This window comes from Lactuca serriola, chromosome 5 (genome assembly GCF_051521515.1).
Source record: "Lactuca serriola cultivar US96UC23 chromosome 5, Lser_US96UC23_V15, whole genome shotgun sequence".
Taxonomy (NCBI): Eukaryota; Viridiplantae; Streptophyta; class Magnoliopsida; order Asterales; family Asteraceae; genus Lactuca; species Lactuca serriola.
This window is the reverse complement of record NC_136412.1, coordinates 42,357,615-42,383,424: the sequence shown is the minus strand read 5'-3', so window position 1 is coordinate 42,383,424 and position 25,810 is coordinate 42,357,615. Positions and strand designations below refer to the sequence as shown.

Here is a 25,810-nt window from a genome sequence, read left to right as displayed (position 1 = left end):
GTGTTGTAAGTCTGCGGGTGTAGCCGTAGCATTCACCAGATGGGCAGATAGTTTAGGGTGTTGTAAGTCTGCGGGGTGTAGCCGTAGCATTCACCAGATGGGCAGGTAGTTTTAGGGTGTTGTAAGACTACGGGTGTAGTCGTAGCATTCACCAGATGGATAAACAGTGTTAGAGTGTGGCGAGACTGCGTGTGTAGCTATAGCATACACTAGAGTGGTAGATAACATGCGCGCATTGCTAGATCGTGGAAGGAACAATAGTACCACCAATTCGGGTGTAGCAGTAAGGATATGGAAATCCACGGATTGAATTTCGGAATTACCCAGATGGAATAGATCTGGTTGAGACAGTGATAAGCCTATAGGATCACCCCTATAGTTATGGGATCAGGGAAGCAATGGACCATATAAGATTGCTTGTGATATAAGGCTACCATCGGTTAGGTAGCAATCGCTTTTAGCCAATATTTGGTGACGTCATGATTCGACGTAAGCACCCGAGCAGTTGGATCACGAGGTTGTTAGAGTCACATTGGCATGATAACTAGTGACAACTAGTTCCAGAGGAGCATCTCGTTCAAACGTCGTGTGAGTCGACTAAGTAGGGAGCCCTTAGGCTCCGCAGCCAGGGCGGAACCCGGTATTTTAGACGATTGGTGGATGAATTGAGACCAGGGAGGTCTCGATATATTTTGGGAAGCAACTATGTAGCAGCATACTGCTTCAGGCAGTTCAGTGTTCGAGTAGTTTCAGCGTTTGGGCAGTGTTAGCATTTGTGCCTCAGGTTGCGAGTACCGAAGGAATAGCTAGATGATTTGAGGAGTGACAAGTCACTCACAAAAGGAGTATCTAAGCCTAGGCCAAGTACAATTGATCTACAGAGATAATTAGGTCTGTGATCCTATTTTATAATGGGAACCTCGGGCTATCAGAAGTTGAGTAGTCTGTTGAGGGATAAACGGAGTGGATTCAATGATAATGATTCAATATGAATGGTCTGTCGGGGTTCGGACCATCTCGAGACAACAAATTGCAAACCGAGTAGATGTTATCTTGTTACGAGGAAGTCGTTCACCTGCGGATTTAAGGCTTTGCGAAGATTGGTCACGGCTACCCTAGGAGGGCTAGGATGTGCCCAGGATGGCGACCATGTTACTAGAAGTGGTTGGGTGTGTAAGGAACGGTGAGGAAAGATTTAGAGGACCAAATCTAGTTTAAGTGGGGGAGAGTTGTAACACCCGTTTATTTATTAAATAAATAATAAACTTTGAAGCCCCGAGATGTAATTATTATGAGTATTTTAATGCCAAATGTTATAAATTGGATTTTGGGGGGTTAAAAGTGTAACTCTGGGGTTTAAATTGTAAAGACTTTTGAGGGCTGAGGGTTGTTTGGTATCTTTTGGACTTAGATTGGAAGAATTCTTGGAAGCAAGGGACTATATGGTAAATTTGGGACTTCAATTGAAAGTCTTTTGGGATGGAGGGACCAGAAGTGTAATTTTGCAAAAGATTTTAAGTGGTCGGGATTTATAACCCATCACCCTTGTCATTCAAACCCTAGCTACCTTGTATCAGCCGCCATTCTATCTCTATCCGTCTTCAACCTCCGGCTTCCATCTCCTTGTTGAAGCTCGACCCACCGGTGTCTCCGTCGCCGGCAAGGACGTGGATGATGTAGCAGCTTTCGGGAGGGACCGCCAAGACGATGGGGGTGCTGCCAAACCCTAGTCGCTATCATCGGTTGAATACTGTCGAGCCCTCGCCGCCTTGTTGTCGTCGTTGCTGCCATTTCCGACGAGAAGAAAGGTTGAGGATCGAAGTCGGACGACGGGAATCGCTTTCATTCAACCTAAGTCGTCGAGCAACCATTGATTCTTAGCTAACCGTCACGTCCCCCGCTGTATTCACTTCTTCTCCTTCTTCTGTTCGTCATCGCCACGTCTCAGCTTCGTTAGCGCCGCCATGACTGTCGCCATTATGCAACTCGTGGTCCTGTTGCTGTCGTTATGCGCCACCGGTGGTGGTTATGCTCAGAATCTCGAGGAAGGGCCTGCTGTGTATGTTGATTGACTGGGATCTAACAAAAAAAACACCGCCACCACCACGAGGTGGTGGCTGCCGACGTGAAACCGCCACTGTCGCTGCCATACGCCACCAAATGGGTGGTTGGTTTCCCATTCCGAGCAAGAGTTGTGTTTTGTGGGTTGTGTAGTCGGAGAATCGAGGAAGACCGCCACTTCCACCACCGTGAGGTGGTGGCTGACGCTGTGTACCACCGTGGGTGGGTGTACTTTCGTGTGTATGTGTGTTTGTAATTAGATTAGGGTGTGCGTGTGGTGATCGGATGGGCATTGTAATTGTAACAAATTGGAATAATGAAAAGGAAAAATCAAAACCACCACTGTGAGGTGGTGGTTGCCGCCTCCTGCCACCGTGTTGGGTGGCGGTGTGCTTGCCTCGTTGAGTTCGATTCGTTTAGGGTGCTTGAAACCCTAATGTGCGTTGTAAGCCCTAATGGACCCAATTAAGCCTAATGGGCTCAGTGAACCCTAGTTGACCCAAGGAAACCCCGATGGGCTTAAGGACTTGATATTCGGCCTATTGAGCGAAGATGGGTTGGAAACCCTAATTAGGGTGTGGAAAACCCTAATGCTGTGAAACCCTAATTTCACTTGGGTTTATTGCTAGGCCTTTCTATTGGGCCTTGATGATTGGGTTATTAATGGGCCATCCAAAGTCAAGTAATTGGACTAGAATAATTAATAGGCTTTAAGGTAAGGCCCATATGAGGAGTTGGCCCAATTTGGAAAATTAGGCCATAAATAGACCACAGTTTGGGCCTTAATGATTATATGATGTTGGGCCTTAGAATAAGACCATGTATAAGCTTGGTCCCAATTTGGAAAATTGGTCCATATGTTGGGCTTTGATTCCTAGTCGACTTTGGGCCTATGGATTGGGCCTTGGGCTTAAATAAGCCAAGCTTGGGGTAATGTAGTAATTATCCAAAGTAGGTACTTATGGTTATGTAGTGGAACCCAATTAATAATTAGGATTTATTTTTGGTGTTGACAGTTCGAGAATCTGTCATCCAGCAGTTGGGGGAATCTGTCATCCAGCAGTTGGGGGTTGAGTCTACGGGACTTTAGCAATGTGGGGTCGAGTCTGCCGGACTTCAGCAGTGTGAGGTGAGTTACCTTCCAGTAGAAGTGGGTCTACGGCCACAATTTCGGCCCACTAGTAGGAGTTGTTTGTTATATGATTGTCTTTGTGATAATTATTTGGTATGCCGTTATCTATTATCTATTAATAAAATAACTCAAAATTTCGGATTTATTTTTAAAAAAAATAATTTTCGATTTTTTTAAAAAATGGAGATTTTTTAATTTTTTTCAAAAAACATGAATTTTTCAAAACAAAATGAAAAAAATAATATTTTTTTAAAAACTGCATTTTTTTTTTCAAAAAAACTGCATTTTGCCGCGTAACCTGGCAAAGGGGAAAGAGACGATGGCAACGCAACTCATACAAGAGGGGGGGGGAGTCCGAATAGCCTTGTACGCGTGAAGATGCGGAGTACCAACGGCTAGACGGTAAGACCCCGTGCACCTTTACTATAGCTTCGCAGTGACAACCTTGATTTCTAGAAAAAAAAACTGTACTTTTTTTTCAAAAAAAAAACTACATTTAAAAAAAACTGCATTTTTTCTAGAAAGAAACTGTATTTTCTGCATTTTTTCCAGAAAAACTGCATTTTTTTCAAAAAATAAAACTGCGGTTTTTATAAAAAAAAAAGTGCAATTTTTTTCAAGACTGCATTTTTTTAACAAAAAAATCAACGTTTTAGGTGCATATATGCATATTTTTTCAAATGCATATATGCATATTTCTTATACTATAATATTCGTAAGTAAATTATAAAAAAATCTTATTTTCATTAATCAATCTATAAACATAATACAAGTATTTTATTCAATACAAAACAAAAATATAAAAAAACTACAAAGATTCACAGTGTTATCATTTCTTTATATCAAGATTTTCATATTTTATTCAATTTATCACTTTTCAACTCTTCGATATTTTCCACAGATTCTTCAAAATCTACAAGAAAATAAAAAAAAAATGATTAATGCAAGAACACTCACAAAAATGCACATGTATATATCATGTAAGATTCACATGAGATTATAGCATGTAAGATTCACATGTGATTATATAATGTGATATTCACATGTGATTGTATCTTTTAAGATTCAAATTTGAAATTCACAATAAAATTTTAAAACGTAATTAACAAAGAACACTCACACAAAATACATGTGAATCACATGTAATTCATATGTAATTTACATGTAATTCATATGTGAATTGCATGTGATTTACATGTGAATTGCATGTGATTTACATGTGAATCACATGTAATTCATATGTGATTCATATGTGAATTACATGTGAATCACATGTAATTCATATGTGTTTCACTCGTGATTTACATGTGAATCATATATAATTCATATGTGAATTACATGTTATTTACATATTAATCACATGTTTCACTTATGATTTACATGTGAGTCACATCTGATTCATATGTAAATTACATGTGAATCACATGTAATTCATATGTGTTTCACTCGTGATTTACATGTGATTCACATGTAATTCACATGGAAACGGAATGATAGTTTCAACAAAGCACTCAAACACATAACTCTGGTAGTAAGATCCTATGTGTGGTATTTTATTGCACGTTCAACAACATCATTTTCAGTTACCTGTTCATAAAAACTCAAAAATTATCAAATATATCATGTGCGCAATATGTCAATTGTCAAAAGAAAGATAGAAAGAAAACTAACAGTTATAACAATCAAACACATCAACAACATCATTTTCAGTTACCTGTTCATAAAAACTCAAAAATTAACCAATATATCATATGCATAATATTTCAATTGTCATAAGATGGCTTATTTCAATGAAAATTTTAGAAAATTTAATCAAGGCATTGCCGCATTGCTGATGAAATCCACAAAACTAATCAATTCTAGGAATTAAAAGTTAGTGAAATGTCCAGTACCTAGAAATCTAAACATTGAGAAAAATTGTTGGCAGTAATTTCATGATAGAGTTTGTTTGTCCCTACCGAACAGGTAAGCAATGAACAGTGCAACAATTAAGGATTATTTTAATTTACAACTACAAAAAGTCAAAATTCATATAATCTATCATAGTTACATATTTTTAAATCAATAAATCAACATTAACATCAAATTAAATCGATCTTTATATTCAGTTAACAACTAACTAACGACCCTTTAGTCTCATTTAAATGGTTAATTATATCTAGAAAAGAAACAAATATTGATCTTATTAATGCAACAATCTATCCAGGAGACATGATTACCTATAGGGCTACTTTACCATATAAAACTTAACTAGATGAAAAACAGAAAAAGAAACAGCAATGCCTTGTTTAGTTGTACACTATAAGTAGGACATGCAAATGGAAAGTGATGTATCAAAATGAAAAAAATCAGTTTTTCAATAAGATACACAAGTAACTTATAAACTGGTAATGGTAAAGAAGGTATATATAATAAGATAAAGGTTGGACCATAAAAGTACAAATACAACAAATATCATCCAATCTAAAGGTCTTAGAATCATCATCATCATCATCATCCCTATTCCCTCAACACGCACAACAATCCATTTATGTTTATAAATCATGTTCTGATATGGTATCCTTAACAATTTCCAATACAAAAATCCAACAAGCTTTAAAAATTAGAAACCCTAATTAATCCAACAGTTTTGTGTGTGCTCAGTTGGGAAGTTATGTTGTTCATGGAATGCATCCTAAAGCATGACATCCTTATTCACCATCATACTTTCTGTAAGGTACAATACAACCATGTAAAACATCCATTTCAATAAATTGTTTCAGGAACGACCACTACAGTTGATGTTAAGTCCACACGGCTACTGAGTTTGGTTTCAACTCATATCGATTGAGAAAGGAAATCTCGCAGGAAATTGAGTCCTCGGGAACATGTGTATTGTTCCATCGGATGATCCGACACAGAGTGCACGAATGATTTAGAGAGATACGAAAGTAGGTAATTACCTCATATTGATCCTAGACTTGATTGAAGGCGACGAAGTCTCCGGAAGCGATGAAGATGTTGACATCTCCGAGTACATCAGCGATTTCAGGGGAGGATCGTCGGATCCTCTTCTTCTCGGCTCCGAATTTCTTCATTTCCGTTTTGCTTGACCTAATTTTTCAGTTTTGGTCCCTTAATTGTATCGAAGAGTGAGAAAGAGTAGTTGTCTCTGCAAGGTGTTTTTTCATACCAAAATTGCAGTTGAAGCAACGTGTTTGTGGAGATAGATCCTATAGGAAAGCCGATAGAATTAAAGACTTACAGGCGAAAGGGATGGTCGTTGCAATCGTCGGAGATGGCATCGATGATTCACTGTCATTCGTTGATGTGGATTTCAGAACAGATATGGCGATTCAGGCGAATAGATTCTGCGAGGTGATTGTGGTGTAGGTTTTAAAGGAGGCGACGACGATGTAGGTTTGGAGGAGGCGATGGTGGTGATGTTTTTTAGGGGAGATCGGTGGAGTTGATTGTGGTGGTGCAGGTTTTAGAGAGAGATCATCCGCCGGAAAGGTACGATAGTGGGTGTGTAGTTTCATTGAAGAGCAATCTGATAGATTTATTCCCTGAATGGGGTCATTTTTTTGTTATCCCTAAAACACCGTCTCTGAAATGTTGTTACCATACCCCTGCCCTTTTATTGATCTATTTATTTATAAAAATGCCACAATACATGCTGACCATCATTTTTTTTATCTAACGGTCCTCTTTTAGTTCTCGGGTTCTCGGGAAACGCTGAGTTCTCAAATGATCATTCCTCTCTCTCTCTCTCTCTCTCTCTCTCTCTCTCTCTCTCTCTCTCTCTCTCTCTCTCTCTATATATATATATATATATATATATATATATATATATATATATATATATATATATATATATATATATATATATATATATATATATATACACACACACCAATTTTTTTACAAATTTCTTTAACTACAAATAGTAACCAATATTGATGCATTTTTCATATTTTTTATGGTTACAATTATAAAAATTATTATGTTTCTATTTAATGTTTATTTTTCGTATAATATTAGAAATATTATAAAGTGGTTACGAATAAAAAAAATTTCATGTTAAATTTTTGTTATTAAACGTAATAGTTTCTAAATTATTTACATTTCTAAGAACATTTAATGTGATAATATATATTTTAAGTTATAACAGTTATTAAATACATGTTTGTTCTTTCACTTTTTAAACATGAGGGAAAAACAATTATTTATTTTGTTTCAGACAATGCATTCAGTAAAGCTCAAACCAAGGCGATACACTTAGCAGCAAAAGATGCACATGCAATTATTGAGTGGAACAATAGGTGTATGTAAAATTTATTTTTAAGTAGTATTGTCTAGATGAAAAAAATGAAAAAAAGTATCTAGAACTCAACATACTTATTTGACTAAACACCAAACGGAAACTTATTTATTGGTCAACCCGTTCACCGAACGAGTATTACTCTAGTTGTTGATGTGGTTGTGGTGATTATGAATTTTGTGGTAACATCTCCTCATGTGAAATTTAGGATAAAAAGTACTTATTTATTGTTTGTGAATAACACATTCAACAGAGGGTGTTTAAATAGGAAATATCATGGTTGCAGACAGTGGCGGCCCTGGGGTGGTGCCGGCGGTGCGGTCGCACCAGGCCTCCGATTTTAGGGGGCCTCCGATTTTTAGGATAATTTATAGTTATAGTATTGATATTTTTGTAAAATCTGATTTTATGTTTTATTAATAAATAAAATTAGCCCGGTAACTTTTGGTTCCAATTTTAGATGTTTTTTAACATTTGGCCTCCGATGCGTTTTAATTACCGAAACAAAGTCTCACTTTAAAATCATTGTCAACTACAAGGTGGAAAAGTATGATTGAAAGTGTGAAAGTCATAATTACTCAAGCTCCTGAAATAGTAAAAGCTCTGCATAAACTTGTTGAAGAAGAGACAGACATAAAGATCATAAGTGAAGCTACTTGTCTAGGAGAGTATGAACTTGACAGATTTGACTTTATAACAGGTATGGTTATATGGTATCATATATTGGCTAAAGTAAATAACCTGAGCAAACAACTTCAGTCTGAGACTATGCGTATTGATGAGACAATGAGTAGTGTGGGAGCACTTATTGAGTTTTTTAAAGACTATCGAGAGAATGGATTTGAGAAGGCTTTGGATTGTACGAGAGCTATAGCTTCTGATATGGAAATTTATCCAGTGTTTGTTGAGAAAAATAATAAAAGAAAAGTTGTTAAAAAAAAGACATTTTGATGAGAATGACATTGGGTCATCAGAGCCGGTACATGAACTTTCACCTCAAGAGTCATTTAGGATTCAATATTTTGTGTACATAGTTGATCAAGCTATTGGTTCATTGGAGCGAAGGTTTGAACAATATAAACAATATGAAGACATTTTTGGTTTCTTATTCACAACACAAAAGTTGAAGTCAATGAATACTATCGAGTTAAAGTCATATTGCAAAAATCTGGAAAAAAGGCTGCAAAATGGTCATATCTTTGACATTAATGCTAATGATTTATTCAACAAAATGGAGTTGTTACAAAAACATTTACCGGTTGAACACAATACAGCTAACGGAATACTAAATTTCCTAAAAATTATGAACACTTATCCAGTTTCTTGTCTAGCATACAGAATATTGTTGACTGTTCCTATTATAGTTGCATCAGCGGAAAAAAGTTTTTCAAAACTAAATCTTTTAAAATTTTATTTGCGCTCGACCATGTCTCAAGAGAGATTAAACGTTTTGGCATTGATTTCGATTGAGAATGAGTTTCTTGATTATGAAAGTCTCATAGATGAATTTTCTTCTAAATATGCTAGAAGGTCAATGTTTAGAAAATAGTAATGCGTTTTTTTTTTGTTGAAAAGTTGTTTATAACAGTTTTACAGATTTATTTGATTACTAATGAGTGATGAAGACATTATTTTGTAGTAGTGAATTTATGAGATGTTTTTTAGCAACTTTATGTTTTGAATTAGTGGTAACAAATGTAGTTAATAATATTTACAAGAAATTTTTATGGGGCCTCATTTTAGTTTTTGCACAAGGCCTCCGAAATGTCAGGGCCGGGCCTGGTTGTAGAAATCATGATTAATCGTGGATTAATCGTTTGACGGTCTCCAAACGACTAGGATTAGTGTGTTTGACAGAAATTATGGATTAATCGGTCTTGGTGGGATTAATTGGTCAACAAAAGTCAAAAAGATAAAAAAAAAATTAAATTTTTTTTACTCCAAAATTTCAAATATTATTCTAAAATGTTCATATTTTCGTATTTTCAAATTTTGAAATTACAAATTCTATTATTTTCTAATTTTGAAGTACTTATTTTTCTTAAGATATATTAATCTTTGATTAATTTTCATATTTTATTAATAATCTATGGTTCCCGATTAATTCCCGCCAAAACCGATTAATCCTTTAACATCAGTCGACTGTCGAGCTACCGTCGAACGATTTTTATAACATTGGGAATTATAATGTTGCTAAACCAAGAACAGATAACTCCTAAATATAACTATTTAAATCCGAAATAGGATAAACAATGCCGATAAGCATATGCCTCAATAAAATAAGGGATATATACAGTAAAGTCCCAATATTTTCATCGATTTGACAAGAAAGTCCTAAACTTTATTTTTTTGACAGTAAAGTCCAAATTACTGGCAGTTTTTGACACTTTTACCCTTTTTCCCCAGGTAGCCGGTAATTAGGACTTTTTTGTCAACCAAATAAAGTTTAGGACTTTCTTGTCAAATCGTCAATTAGGACTTTACTGTAAAAAAAAAAAAAAAAAAAAAAAACTTTAGGACTTTTTTGTCAAATCGTTCAAAATATTGGGACTTTAGTGAATATATAATTTTTTTTGTTAGAAATTTAATGGTATGATACTCTTTAAGCATAAGAGTTATTGAAACATTCTCTAATCAGCTAGATCCTATTGAAATCCTTTACGTTTGCTTCTTGTTAAATCGTTTTTTTAATCTCAACAAACCGAAATTGAAAAAAATTGAGATAATCAAGAAAGAAAGAAAGAAAGAACCAGGGTTGTGTTGGCTTTTTGCAGTCTCAAAAATGAAGAAATAAGAAACCGAAAAAAACGAAATTGCCCTTCTTTCCCTTCTCCACATTCACACCCTTTTGACTAGGCATGTGTTGTTTGTGTTTGTATAAAGCTAGGGTAATTTCGTTTTTTTAGGTTTCTAATTTCTCCATTTTTGAGACTACAAAAAGCCAACACAACCCTGGTTCTTTCTTTCTTTCTTGATTATCTCAATTTTTTTCAATGTCGGTTTGTTGAGATTAAAAAAACGATTTAACAAGAAGCAAACGTAAAGGATTTCAATAGGATCTAGCTGATTAGAGAATGTTTCAATAACTCTTATGCTTAAAGAGTATCATACCATTAAATTTCTAACAAAAAAAATTATATATTCACTAAAGTCCCAATATTTTGAACGATTTGACAAAAAAGTCCTAAGGTTTATTTTTTTGACAGTAAAGTCCTAATTGACAATTTGACAAGAAAGTCCTAAACTTTATTTTGTTGACAAAAAAGTCCTAATTACCGGCTAACCGGGAAAAAAGGGTAAAAGTGTCAAAAATTACCGGTAATTTGGACTTTACTGTCAAAAAAATAAAGTTCAGGACTTTCGTGTCAAATCGATGAAAATATTGGGACTTTACTGTATATATCTCATAAAATAATCCTTACAGTTTTGTATATGCCTCAATAAAATGGGATATTAGTTGTTGATTAGCAAATTGGTTTTGTACTTTGAAAGGGTAACTTGTCGAAAAGGTATATTTCTTGACTATTTTACAAGACTTAAAAAACGTCAAAGATCGACATGTTCCATTTTGATGAACGATGAAACAATCTTTTATACTAGTTTTTTTTTTTGTTTAGAGTTTTAATATATCATAATTTTGAACCAAATAAATTTTGTTTATATAGTTTTGTTTTGAAGTTTGTTTTCGGGCCCTTAGTTCTAGTGCTCTAGTTTCTTCCATGGAGAGATCATTCAATCAACGAGTTCTACGAGAAGATGAAGGCCACAACTGATCTTTTAGCCAATATCGGTTCCTCGGTACATACTCTTTTTGCATACTTCCTCAACGGCCTCACTTCGAAATTCAATCATATAACCATTGTTATCCAACAAAAAGAACCCCTTCCCTCCATGCTTCAAGATCGATGGATTCTACTTGTTGAGGAGCTACGATTTTCACAATCTTGTCAAGCCAATGTCACCCACTCCAATCAATGCTTCCTCTTCCACGGTGGTCATAAATTCAAATTTCTTTAAGTAGCTAATTAAATAATTGTACGATTTATCACCATATCTATGCAACCATACATAATATTTAATCACAATGGAATTCATAATGTTATGTTGATACTGAATCTTTCCTTATAACACATTGTACCATCAAATGGTTTCTTTAAGCTTGTACAACCATATATAGATTACCAAATCAACACCCATGTGCTTTTTAACAAGCTGCCATATGCATTGTTTGTTTGATTAATGCTAATATTTGCATTTTCATTCACAATTTTCTTTAACTTTTATGCTACGACTTTCGTGTTGGATTAATCATTTGATCTAAACAATGAATTTTTGCTCTAGGTGTATTTTAGGAAACATTTTTTTTATGGAGTTCTTTTGTGTTTGAGTCTGACTTTTTTAGATTTAGTATAAATTTGGGTCTTACAATTGCTTTGTTTTATTAATCAGGTTGAAACTCACGTTCCAGATTAATTCTTGCACTTAAACTTGGTATCAAAGCGGTTCCAGATTAATCCAAGTATTTTTCTTTATTCTTTTTCAGTTCCATGTTTGGAGTTTAAGTTACATTAGCACACAAAGCAACATGATATTACTTTATTGTTTTATTGCACTTAAACTTGATATCAGAACGGTTTCGTTGAAGGGGGTGTGATTCGAGGTTGATTGCAAGCAACCATGGTTTCTCTTAATCGGGCTTGTGAGAGACTAATCGGAGGCGCAGAATAAACAGATGGGAAGACGTCAAAGCGGGTGGCTTAAATTTAGTTCATTTTGCGGGTGACGGAAGACGGTAAAGGTGATCGTGACATTGTCTTGTTGTCCGGTGGAAGAGTGTTATCGGAACAAGCTTGATTAAAGAAGCCGGGGTTAAGGAGAAAAGGATGTCGTTGGTTAAAGAAGAAGGTTTGATGTCGTATCAACTTCCGATTTTGACTCCAACGAATTATCCGGTGTGGGCAGTCAAAGTCATGTCGATTATGGAGGCACACGAAATAGGGGAGACGGACGAACCGAAGGCGTTAGGTGAAACATCGGATCAAAAGAAGTCAAATCAAGCTTTTGCCTTTTTGTTTCAAGCGATACCCGAAGACATGGTGTTGCAAATGGCTAGTTACATAGACCCAAAGAAAGTGTGGGATGGGCTGAAAACACGATATTTGGAAGTGGATCGGGTGAGAATGGCTTAGCTTGCGACGTTAAAGAGAGAGCTTGAAAGTTCGCGCATGAAGGAGGGTGAAACGGTTGATGATTTTTAATAATTTAATTTAATTTTTTTTAAAATAACATTTTTACATACCAATTTTACCTATAAATACCTTCTTCCAACTCTTATTTCTTACACCATTCTTTTCTCATTCTATATACAAAATACACACAATATTTTCACAACCAAAACCATGGATCCCAACCAAAATACCCCTCCAAACTATAAAAATCGCAAACCCGATAACGCTTTTGTGTTAGATACAACCCATCGACAATTCGCGAAAATGGAATCACCTCAAGATGGTTTTGTCAATTTGCTTAATACTGGTTCCCCTATCCAACAAACAACACTTTTCCAACAACAATATCAAGCTTTCTCGGCCTTCCAACAACAACTTCAACAATATCAAGTTTTCCAACAATTCCAACCACAACCATCACAACCCCCTCATTCGTCGGATTTTGTTTCGAAAACTCAACATTCACCACCACCTCAACCTAAAAAGAAAAAAAGGAAGAGAAAAAAACTATCCGGCCCAACACCACCCAAGAAAGGGTCCCATGGACAAAAGATGAAGAAGAAAAGTTAGCGGAGACATGGATTTCGGCTTCCCAATACTCAATCGAAGGCAATAGTCAAACGTTCGGTTGTTTTTGGGAGAAAGTTCACGCGGTGTTTTATGAGTTAACGGGAAGTGAAGTCGAAATCCCGATCAAATTAGCTCGCAGTGATGCGATATTTGACTAAAATGCACCGAATTTTGAGGAATTTACAACAACCTCCTAAATATACGAAAAAGCAAGTCAAACGATTTTGATGCCTTCAAGGCGACTTTGGACCAATTTGAAAAAATAACGCCAACCCGCAAAGCTTTTCCGTATGTGAAACCTTAGTTAAAGTTGAAAGATGCTCTGAAATGGAAAGAGCAAACGGAAGGAAGTTCACAATCTTCCGGTTCAAAGCGTTCAAGAAACCCCAATGAAACTTCCCAACAATCGGACGAGCGTCTACATTTCAACATCAACGATGATCCGCTCAATCTTGAAGACGAGCAACCTCTTCATCGGCCCGTTGGAAAAAATAAAGCAAAAAAAAAAACGGCTTCAACGGCTTCGGGATCTAGTATCATGGATCAATTTGGAGAGAAATTTGATCGTTATGTGCACGTTCAAGAAACGTAGACGGAGATGTTGAGTCGGGTAGAACAAAAAATGATAGAAACACAATCGATGATTCAAACAAAAACCGATATGAAAATCTTGAAAATGAAAGTGGACAATCTCGAAGACGAAGATTTAGAGCTATTTCTCGCGATGAAGGAGTTCGTTCGAGTCCGACGTAGGAATAAGGATAGTTTTTTTAGTTAAGCTTGACAATTTTAGGTTTTTTATTTTTTATTTTAATTAATGTAATTTTTATTTTTAATGTTATTTTTAATTTTTTTTATTTTAATTAATGTAATTTGGTATTTTAAATTAATGAAAACTAGTATTTAAAAAAATATATATGATTTTTATGTATTTTTTATTTAAATTTAATTAAAAAAATGAAGTGAAGTGATGTTTATGTATTTTTTATTTACATTTTTTTTTAAATGACCCCTCTGAATTTTCTACATAAGTAATGAACATTGGAACTTGAAACATCAAACATGTATGGAGCACGTGATGTGTTCCTCTAATGGGTTTGCCCAAAGAGTCAAAGACCCAAACCAAAGTCGGAACATATTTTAGGCCCTTAGAAAAAAATTATTTTCTGTTTTAACTCTGATAATAGCATAAAAGTTATTTTACAAAATAATTTAATATCTTAATTTTTTTTAAAATAATTTACAGATACAATCGTAAATTTTACAAAATATACAAATATGGAGACATTAATACTAGAACCGTCTAGAAAAAATCAATCGTAAATTCAAAATTACGAAATCTGTACTCCTGAATTGTGCAATCTTCAATTATAAAATTTTCAATTGTAGATCAAAATTTTCCTTTTTTTATCTTTGATAATGGACCTCCTGCATTTCATCTTCTTCATCAATTTCACTTGATTTGGTTATGCCATCATTATCATATGGGCTTGTAAGCATACTTTATAAGAATATGAGAATAAGAGAATTCTATGTAAATATTAGAAAGTAGACACAGAATAGAAGAAGTATGTGTAATAATTATGAGAATTCAAACATTATTTACAGTTTAATGAATTAAAGAAATTACAAAAAATGTCGTAAAGACGTAAACTAACATTCGTGTATCTCCAATGGTTTATTTTTAAAAAGTTTTTTACTTTTGGTCGTGTTTGGTAAAAGTAGCTGTTAGCTGGAAGCGGGTAGCGGTTAGCTGGTAGCGGGTAGCGTGTAGCGTGTAGCTGATAGTTGGTAGCGGAAAGCTGTAGCTTTTATTTGTTATATGAATGTTTGGCAAAAGTAGCTGGAAGCTTTTGAAATATATAAAATTACATAAAAGGACAATTGATTAAAAATAAAAAAATATATAAATATATTTTTAAGGGTGATTATGGAAATTGATTTCAAAAGGTCCGGAGCGTTTTGTTAAAAGCTACATGAAGTAGCTTTTAAAATCGGAGCGTTTTGTTAAAACTAAAAGCTAAACACTCGTACTGTTAAACGAAATTTTTTGTTTAAATCAGAGCGTTTTGTCAAAAGCTAAAAGCTAAAAGCTCCCAAACACTTCCAGTAAATTCTATTTAACAAAATCATTTTGTCAAAAAATCCTATAAAACAATGGTTAATCTTTTTAAAAGTTTTTTTTTTAATAACTAACTTATTATTATTCTATAACTTTTCACTTTTGTCACGTCTCAAATATGCCATTTTTGTTAGTTTTATATAACAAAAGAAAACCACAATAACGAAATCGGGTTTTTATCCAAACGAGGCTTTGGATCAGCCTAAGGGGGTTTGGGCGTTTAACATGGCTATTATTTATTCCTTATTATTATTATTATTATTATTATATATATATATATATATATATATATATATATATATATATATATATATATATATATATATATATATATATATATATATATATGGGAAAAGTGAATATACCCTTAAGGGTATACAAGCTTAGGTACCCAAACTCACCATACTACGTCGTTTTGTATCATATATATACATTGTAATTGTCTAATGTTCTTATAATTCAACTTCTAATTTGATTTCATTCAAAGATTTTTATAAATTTCACATTTATTTTCCTCTTACATAATTTTCATTTTCAACTATAATATATATAGCCTAATTGATGTTCGTCAAAAAGATGTGATGTAAGAGGAATATAATAATGGAATTTTGAAAATCTTGAAAGTAAATCAAGTTAAGGATTGAAGTTGAAGAACATTATAATAAATATATCAAACAAAACGACGTATTATGGTGAGTTTGGGTACCTAAGCTTATATACCCTTAAGGGTATGTTCACTTTTCCCTATATGTATATATATATATATATATATATATATATATATATATATATATATATATATATAGGGTTAAGTTCATATGAGACCATAATATTTTGTGAGACATGGGGACAAAATCTTGACCATTCTTCTAAATTGATCAAAGGTTTAGATTTAATCAAAAAAAATTGAAGGAGGCGGTGGCAGTTGTGTAAATAACCCAAACTTTGTAATTAACTAGAATAAACACAAGGGTAGAAACGTAACTTAGCGTATGCAAACAAATTCTTCTCTTTTCATACAAATTTTCATTCGTTAAAATTCTTTAATCTAAAACTCTTTCATCAAGGAAACCCTTCCCTGTCACAAATTTGTTTCTGATTCATATTAACCCTAAATCGACAAAGTTCAAGCTTGTTATTTTGATTCTAGCTCGAGTTAATCAATGATTTCACTCAAAAACAAATCGAAGATTGTTCTATAGATTTCATTCTGCTATATACCTGTTTCTGATTTCAATTTACACAATCAATCGGCAAAATTGGTCCATTTTACTCGATCCGAGACTAGTTTTGTATCCCAATACATTCTAGGTAACATATAATACTATACTATCTATGTGCGATTTTAATCTAGTATTATGAAGTAGAGAAGTTTTGCTTACATGTATGGATATTTCTAATACATAAATCTGTGTATGTAACTCTTCATTCGCCAATCTTCATTGCATAGTTTTCCCCAGGAACCCCTAATAACCACACTAATCATTCAGGAAAGTGATGAATCGGTATTAAAAAAAACCTAGTACTGATAAAACCACATAATTGAAGAACCCTACCCTTTTATTCGAGTTTTAGCATCAAAAAACACTACAAATCAGACATTAATCATAGATTATGGATTATTCAACTAAATCATATTCAGATTGCAGGTATTCTCAATATAATTTGATTTTAGATGTTATTTTGTTTTATTAATTAGGTGATCAAGTGAAAATTAAGTAAATTTGTGTTTAATAACTTGCTATTATATGTATTATGATTTGATAAGTCAGATATTGCTTTGTTTTTTTTAGTTTATATGTTAATTGGTTAGAAACTACTTTCTTTAAATCTTTTTGTTGAAGTAATATATAGTATTCTGATATTGAATTATATACTATGAATTAATGTGAAATGTTTTGAAATTATGTCATATATGACATTAGACATTATGATTTTGTTGGAAACAACTTGCTTTGAACCTTTTTGATAAATAATGTGTAATATCTGATTTTAGACATTCTTCTTTGGTTGGAAATAACTTGTTTTGAACCTTTTGTGAGGTATTGTGATAGTCTTTGCTTAACAATGAAATAATGTGATATATTCTAAAATTATGTGTCATATTCTATTTGTAAATATGTAATATTTTAAGTATTATGATTAGTAAAATTTAAGTTATAATGTTATTGTGTTGATCAGTTAGATAATAAAGCCCACATATATTGAAATAAGGTTTAATACATGAATATTCTAGGCAATCTTGTTTAACACAATTTCAGATTCCTTCTTATTTGGATTTTCATGCTTATGATTATGATTCTGAAAGTGGGTCAAGTTCCGGATTATCAACCATCCCTAAATCAAAGAGATTGAAGCTTGTTATTCCAACAAAGGTTTCATTATACACAGTCGGATTTGGATTTTACATCTAAAGTTATTCTAGGTAATGTATATTACTATAATCTCTTCACGATATTATCTTTGTCTGTGATTTTTAGTTAATGTGTTATAATCGTCGATTATATCTCCCTGTGTGATTTTGAGTTAATGTAGTCATCTATGCAAAATTCTATAAATATTGTGTTATGATTATACTATAGTTTTTAGTCAACATCATTATGTATCTTCGAAGATGTATTCTAATTGAGATATTTCCTTGTATAGTTATCTCTCAAAGGCACGATGTAATGAAATATAGTATTATAGAACCTATCGTTTATACCTACAACTTTGTGTATGATTTATGAACAATATATGAATATATAGTATTATAGAACCTTACATTTAAATAGACATCTTTATGTAGAATATATGAAAACTTGAAAATATTTGCATCTAGATGTTAACTCCACTGGTAACTCAAAAGTGTTATGATAAGAACCTTTTTGGTGAGTAATGTGTAATATTCTAAGAATATTTGATATACTATGAAGTTATGTGAAATATTGTAAAATTATTTGTCATAATCTAATTTTAGACATTTTGATTTTGTTGGAAACAATTTGCTTTCAACCTTTTTGTTAAGTAATAAGTAATATATTATTTTAGACGACCTGATTTTGTTGGAAACAACTTTGATTTTGTTAGAAACAACTTGATTTTAACATTTTTGTTAAGTAAAGTGTAATATGTGATTTTAGACATTCTGATTTTGTTGGAAACATGTTTTGAGCATTTTTTAATTTCTTGTTTATATCCTAGTTAATTGTTTTAATAAAAGTATGGTTATTTTTTTATGCAGATGAATTGACGAAATTACCAAATGAAGGGAAAAACGAGTTTTTGATCCAAGAGGAAAGATTGTACAACAAGGTCTGTCATCAAAAATAGATAAAGGCAAAAAAAAAATTGTAGTTCATGGTACCTCGTATGATAGCTCGTCAACCGATCAAAGACATGCGAACAAACTATGAAACAAGTATATATGACAATATAGTTGTAATATTAGAATATAAGATGTATAATGTTGATATTTAATTTGTGTTATGTATTTTAAAGATTAATAGATGTAATGTTATAGTTTATGAAATGTAATGTTAGAAATATCTTTTTACATATCACATGAGTTTAAAATTAAAGTTTGTGTGTATAATATTCTATTACAATAATATTCTATGGTTTATCTTATAATAAGTAGATATATAATAGTCTAATACAATAATATTACATGTTGGTTGTTTTCATAAATGCATGTTTAGAATATTCTAATAGCATAATGTTCTAAGTTTTCAATTGAATAAGTCGATTTATTATTTGAAAATAATGTGTATATATAGAATATTCTACTAGAATAAATGTTATATGTTATATGTTTTCTAAAAGTTAGAATACTCTAAAAGAATAATGTTGTAGGATATTCTAAGTTATATGCATATTATTCTGATATAATAATACCTAATTAAATTTAGGTTTGTGTAATACTCATTAATATGTTATTATTCTAGTTATTCTAATTGTTCAATATTTAATATTATGTTAAGATGTAATATTCTAAAATTATGTACGATATTCTGATATTAAAGTGTAATATTCTAATATTTTATAATGTGTAAAATAAACTTATAGTATGTAAGATTCTAATATTATAAAATTATATTTGAAAACTTGATATTATACATATTCTAATTTGATGAGTCAGATGTAGTTTCGATGTTCTTTTGTCATAAACTACTTGCTTTAATCCTTTTATTCATGTAATGTGTGATATTCTAATTGTATTTGACATATATAAAGTAAAATGAAATACTCTAAAATTGTGTGTCATATTATCATTTTAGACATTCTGATTTTGTTGGAAATAAATTGTTATGAATATTTTTGTTAAACAATATGTAATATACGATTTTAGGCATTCTTCTTTTGTTGGAAAGAATTTATTTTGAACCTTTTTGTTAAGTATTGTGATAGTACTTTATTAACAATGAAGTAATCTGAAATATTATAAAATTATGTGTTATATTACTGATTTTAGAATATGTAATATTCTAAAATTAAAAGTTAATGTTACAAGAATGTCATTGGTTTAATGATTAATGTGTTGTTTACTAAGGTATAATTTTCATAATATTGTTGAATTCTGAATATCTTTCACATATTATTTGAGTTTAAAATTAAGTTTGCATGTATAATATTCTATTAAAATAATGTTATGGGTTGTGTGCGTGGTGTTGATAATCTAATAAAATAATGCTTTTGGTTTTTTGTTAAATAATTTGATTTATTACATGAAAATAATATGTATATGTAGAATATTATAATAAAACAAATGCCTAACTAAATTTGAGTTTTTCTAATACTCACTGATATGTTATTATTCTAGTTATTCTATGTTTGAAATATTAATATTGTGTTGTTAATATGTAATATTATGAAATTGTGTGTAATATTTTAAAATTGTGTTGCAATGTGTAAAATGAACTTATACTATGTAAGATTCTAATACTATATGTAATATTATGATACTATTATGTAATATTATAAGTGTAGGATTTATAGTGTTCGAAGAATACCTAAAATAATTTATAAGAAAACAAAACAATTTATAGAAAACAAAATTTTCTTATGTTAGTTTGTAATATTACAAAATACGTATATTATTACTAAATTAATGTGGAATAATCTAAAATTGTGCTATAAAGTTTAATATTTTAATATAGTTATATTCTAATCCTAATGATTTGAAAAAATATTTCAAATTTGTGCCATAAAATATCTATCATGATGTTATAAGGTGTTAATATTCTAAAACAATGTATAATATTCTAATCCCCTCCCCCTCATCCCCCCCCCCCCTTCACGGTCCCTTCAACTCTTTAGGAAATCCAAATAACAAAATTTTCAAACCAGTGACAACCACATAAGTTTTTAGAATGAAACCAATATTTTTAGGAAAAATATCAAAATCGTCTCTAAAAGTTAAAATGTATTCTTGAAACCTGATAATTTGAAAACCACATTTCAAGTTTGTACCATAATAAATTTATCAGAAGCTTACACTGTTAGATAAAAAGAGGAATGATGGATTTCAAAGGGATCTTACAAAATATAATCAAATAACATTGCACCATAATCCATAAAAATCTATTACATGTTTATAACATATAAGATCTATTAAATATTCATTAATCTCAACACTTATTGCTAAGAATTTCTAGTTTGAAATATTCAACTTTCTTTCAATTTGGGATTCATTAGCTAAAAGTATCTGCAACAAAGAATGAAAGAATTGTTAGAATCAAGCATGGATTATACAAATATTTTAAATTAAAGTCAACATGTTATAGTAACACAATTGATGATACAAAAAAATAATGTAGTAATGTAATCGATCATAAAACAAAAAATGAAAATTTTTATAAGCAAAAAATATTCTAAGTCTATCAATATTTTATTAAGTACAACCCTTACTACAAATCAATTAGAGCACTCCATATTGTTAAAAAAAATGTCTCCAACTGTTATGTTTCAATAAATTTTTTAACATAATTGTGATAATGATAATATTCTAGAAACAGGTCTAAGAGTAAGCAATATTTTCTTTGGTACAACCTATTTTCAGGAAAGTTAACAAGAGCATATTAAAAAATAATGCTAAAAAGACCACTAACATTATGCGTCTACAGAAAAAAAAAAAAGAAAAAAAAAAAAAGAAACATAAGTTTAACAAAATTATGGTATGTTTAATAATAGTAATCAATATGGTATTATTTGCCACTAATTGTGAGTCATATTTTGGAAATATACTCATATTTTTAAAGAAGAATTTAGTCATGAGAAAGGGTGATACATCTGAGTCTTTTCTCATTTAGGACTTTCATCAAACAGGTAGAATACATGTCTAGTTTAAGTGAATTTGTTGAATAACAATAATTACTTTGTACATTCCATGTCAATTTCACAAAACACATTGCATGAAAAGTGTTGAAAATCAAACCTTAAAAGTGCTCAAAGTCAAACATTGATAAATTGTAAAAATCATAAATCTGATAAATAGAAATCGAATCTTAAAAGTGCTCAAAATATATCTAAAACAGCTAAACAAATGTGATTTGATGAAGAATTGCTGAAATAAAAGGTCAATGAAGAAAAAACTAACCTTTTTGTTGAAAATGGATGATTATGGTGCAAAAATCGATTAGATTTTGATGGTGATATATGTGATTTGATGAAGTATATTGTTGAAAATAACATCTATCTGATGATGATCATCCCCAAATATCGATAGATGAAAATCAACCCCAATCAATCTGATTATCAATTGCATATGTAGAAGAACGAAGAGGACAAACTCGAAAAACACAAAAATAATGAATTTAGAAGCTATGATTTAGATAGGATACGATCATTCTTCGCTCAATCAATCTAAAAAATCAGAGGATGATATGGTTGAAATAAATGAAGATTTAAGGAGATTGAAGATCCATTACATGAGAAGATTAAAGAATGTTGATCACATAGGAGCGATAATCTTGGTAGAAGAATCGAAGTAGATAAAAATGTTCTTGAAAATGACGTGAATATGACGCTAATTGTATATAAGATCTGGTAGTGATGTTATATTTAACTTAGTGACTAATCTGCTCCTAATTAACTAATCAGTTAGATTAATTAGTGTTAATCTGTATTTTTTATAAGCCACAAGATCAAATTTGATGAAAGGCTAAGATTTGGTCCCTATGTCTCACAAAATATAGGTGGTCTCAAATGAACCTCTACCTATATATATATATATATATATATATATATATATATATATATATATATATATATATATATATATATATATATTAAAGCACATGGATAGTTTTAACAGTAACTTTTTTCAATTCATAGTTTTGACACTTTACTTTTATTTCTTTACATTTTTACCTTAACTTTTTTCAATTCATATTTTTGTCACTTTTAACTTTTCTTAATTCATACTTTTGCCACTGTATTTTTATTTCCTTACACTTTTGTCTTAACCTTTTTCAATTCATACTTTTACCATTTTAATTTTATTTTTTATTCACTTTACTTTTATTTCTTTACATTTTTGCCTTAACCTTTTTTAATTTGTACTTTGGCCACTTTAACTTTTCCCAATTCATATTTTTGCCACTATACTTTTATTTCCTTACACTTTTGCCTTAACTTTTCCAATTCATACTTTTACCACTTTAGTTTTATTTCTTTACACTTTTGCCTTAACACGAACATTTTCCAATGCATATTTTTGCCACTTTATTTTTATTTCTTTACACTTTTGCCACAAAACTTTCACTTTTACTTATTTACACTCTTGGCACTAAAGTTTGATGATTCCTTACACTAACGCCACTAAACTTTGACAACTGTCACTTTTGTGCCTTTTTTTTTTGAAAACTTTAAATTATTTCCAACCCATGCGGAGCATGGACTCTTTCCTAATTACTTATTAGTTATTACTTATACTTATTGGCTGCAAAACGGGAATTGGTTTTACGATTTTACCCCTTTTGCCTATCTACAAATTAGAATCAGGTTTGTTTTGTATATTTCCATCCAAACACTATCACTATGCAAGTAACTAGATTGATAAACTTAGATGTGTATAGAAATTATTTGTCTTAATTTGGTCCATCAAAGTATTTGATTGTGCTTTTCAATTTATTTATTAATCTTTTGTGAGCGTGTTTTGTAACGAGTTTTGGAAAGTTTTTAGGAGCTGAGTATATAGTTTTTAAAAATGTATTTAATTAAAAAAGACAAATTTGCAAAAATGGTCCCTGTGGTATGCATTTTTTTAGGGTTTTAGTCCAAAACCCGACTTTTTTGGATTGGTGGTCCTTTTGAGTTACTTTGCTTGCAGTTTTGGTCTCTATCCAAACTAAAAAGACTATTATACCCTTAATGAATTTATTTTTCATTTTTCTTTTACTTTTTAATATTATTATCATCATCTTTAATCTCCAAAAAAACCACTAAACGATAAAAAATCCACAGATCATCATCAACATGAAACATCATCCTCTACACGAGGCAATCACTCCTAAAAAACAACAACCCAACCCTTCCATTTCTAATTTTCCTTAAATTAACTTATCTTCTTCTCACTAACCACAACCCCAACCAAATCACCACCACAAACACCGTCTGATGTGCTTCTTCTTCCTTTGTCTACCTCTTATTCTTTCCTTCGCTGCCACCACTCTTCCTCTGCAACTAATTTCACTTATTTCTATGGAATCATCTCTAGTTGACCCTTTGAATACGTTTCAAGACAGGGATCCATCGCCTTCGTTATCTAAACCTAATCGATGTCTCTAATCTACCAACCTACGTCCAAACAAGACCCAATTGTGAAATCAATACTAAAATTCAAAAGAAGTGTGAAAATCAAACGCAATCGATGTCTCTTGATGTATATTAGAAAGGTAATCGAAAATGAATAGCTTGTATCCTCAATATTAACTGATGCTTGCGAACTAAATAAAGTATTACTTGAAAAATGGGGCTAACTAGACAGCAAATCACGAAGTGGAAATATTCATATTAACGAGTGAAACGATATCTTGCCATCTTTACTTTATTCATCAGTTGCCAAAATGAAGAGACGATTCAACAATGTCATTGAAACTTATCAACAGAGGAATAGATGTAGAAAGAAATTGCTAGAAATTGAAAAAGAAATCAAGGCTTTCTTGATAAAAAAGATTGAAGAACAATGAGATGAATTTGAAACCCCAAATTAAAAACATAAATTAAATACCTCAAAGTTGTGTGCTTGATAAGTCACTATGTTGGTGGCTTCAACCTCTCATCTCCTTAACAAACCCAATTGTCGAAGAATCTTGGAGTTGCAGGTCAAATTCAAGCAGCGGAAAATCGATGGAGTTAACTTTTGTGATGGGTGTTGGGAAATTGTTGTTGGACGAATTACAGATCAACATTCTTGAAGAAGACAAAAAAAAAGGAAATAGATGGAAAAGAATTCGTGACGTTTCTGAAGAATTTAAGATCAGTGGCTTTGGGAGTTATATATATATATATATATATATATATATATATATATATATATATATAATGTCGTAGAACTCGCTACCCGGTACCTGCTCGACCGACTGGGGAGTAGCGAGTACTCAGGAGAACTCGGGGAGTACTCGGATTCGGTAATTCATGTAGAAATATTTTTTGGAAAATTATATATGTCAAAATCATAAGTTAAAATCATAATTTGATTAAAATATATAACCAAAATTAGATACATGTGAATACATAAAAACAGAAATACACATAATTGTCTCACTACGTGGATAATTACTGAAAATTTAAGATATATATATGTAGTAATAATCACATGTTTGTGTTAAATAATAAATCATTAAGTGCATTATACTTATTAATCTTGAAATTCTTGATTTTTTTCTCTTTTTATGACAATTTTGACCCTTTGACCGAGTTTGACCGATTTTGACCGAGTTGGCCGAGTTTGACCGAGTAGGCCCGAGTAAGACCGAGTAGGCCCGAGTTTGACCGAGTTTGTCCGATTTTTGACCGAGTTTGACTGATTTTTGGCCGATTTTGACTAAATCCGAGTTTTTTGGCCGAGTTGACATTACTCGCCTCAGTGGAGGGTCGATTCCGAGTAATCAGCCGAGTTTTGCAACATTGTATATATATATATATATATATATATATATATATATATATATATATATATATATATATATATATATATATATATCGAGAGAGAGAGAGAGAGAGGGAGGTGGGGTGGATAAGTGGCCTGCTTTTATATTTAAAAATAATAATATTATTAAAAAATGAAAGAAAAATGAGAAATAAATTCATTAAGGGTATAATAGTCTTTTTAGTTTGGATAGGGACCAAAATTACAAGCAAAGTTGTAACGACCCAATTTTTACGTCCAAAAATTTCGTTTTAAAACATTA

General features: G+C 31.6%; 1 long non-coding RNA gene across 4 annotated transcripts; it reads right to left on the bottom strand.

Annotated features, from left to right (window-relative positions):
- Window positions 1-3,917: 3,917 nt before the first annotated feature.
- On the bottom strand, window positions 3,918-6,787 carry LOC145052369 (uncharacterized). Of its 4 annotated transcripts, XR_013684050.1 has the most exons (4): window positions 6,438-6,787; window positions 6,136-6,344; window positions 4,865-4,907; window positions 4,127-4,780 (listed from the first exon to the last, which is right to left on the bottom strand). It is a non-coding gene; the product is annotated as an uncharacterized LOC145052369 (long non-coding RNA). The 4 variants fall into 4 exon arrangements; XR_013684047.1 differs by lacking the exons at window positions 4,127-4,780; window positions 4,865-4,907 and adding an exon at window positions 3,918-4,106; XR_013684048.1 differs by lacking the exon at window positions 4,865-4,907 and having other exon boundaries at window positions 4,128-4,780.
- Window positions 6,788-25,810: the final 19,023 nt, after the last annotated feature.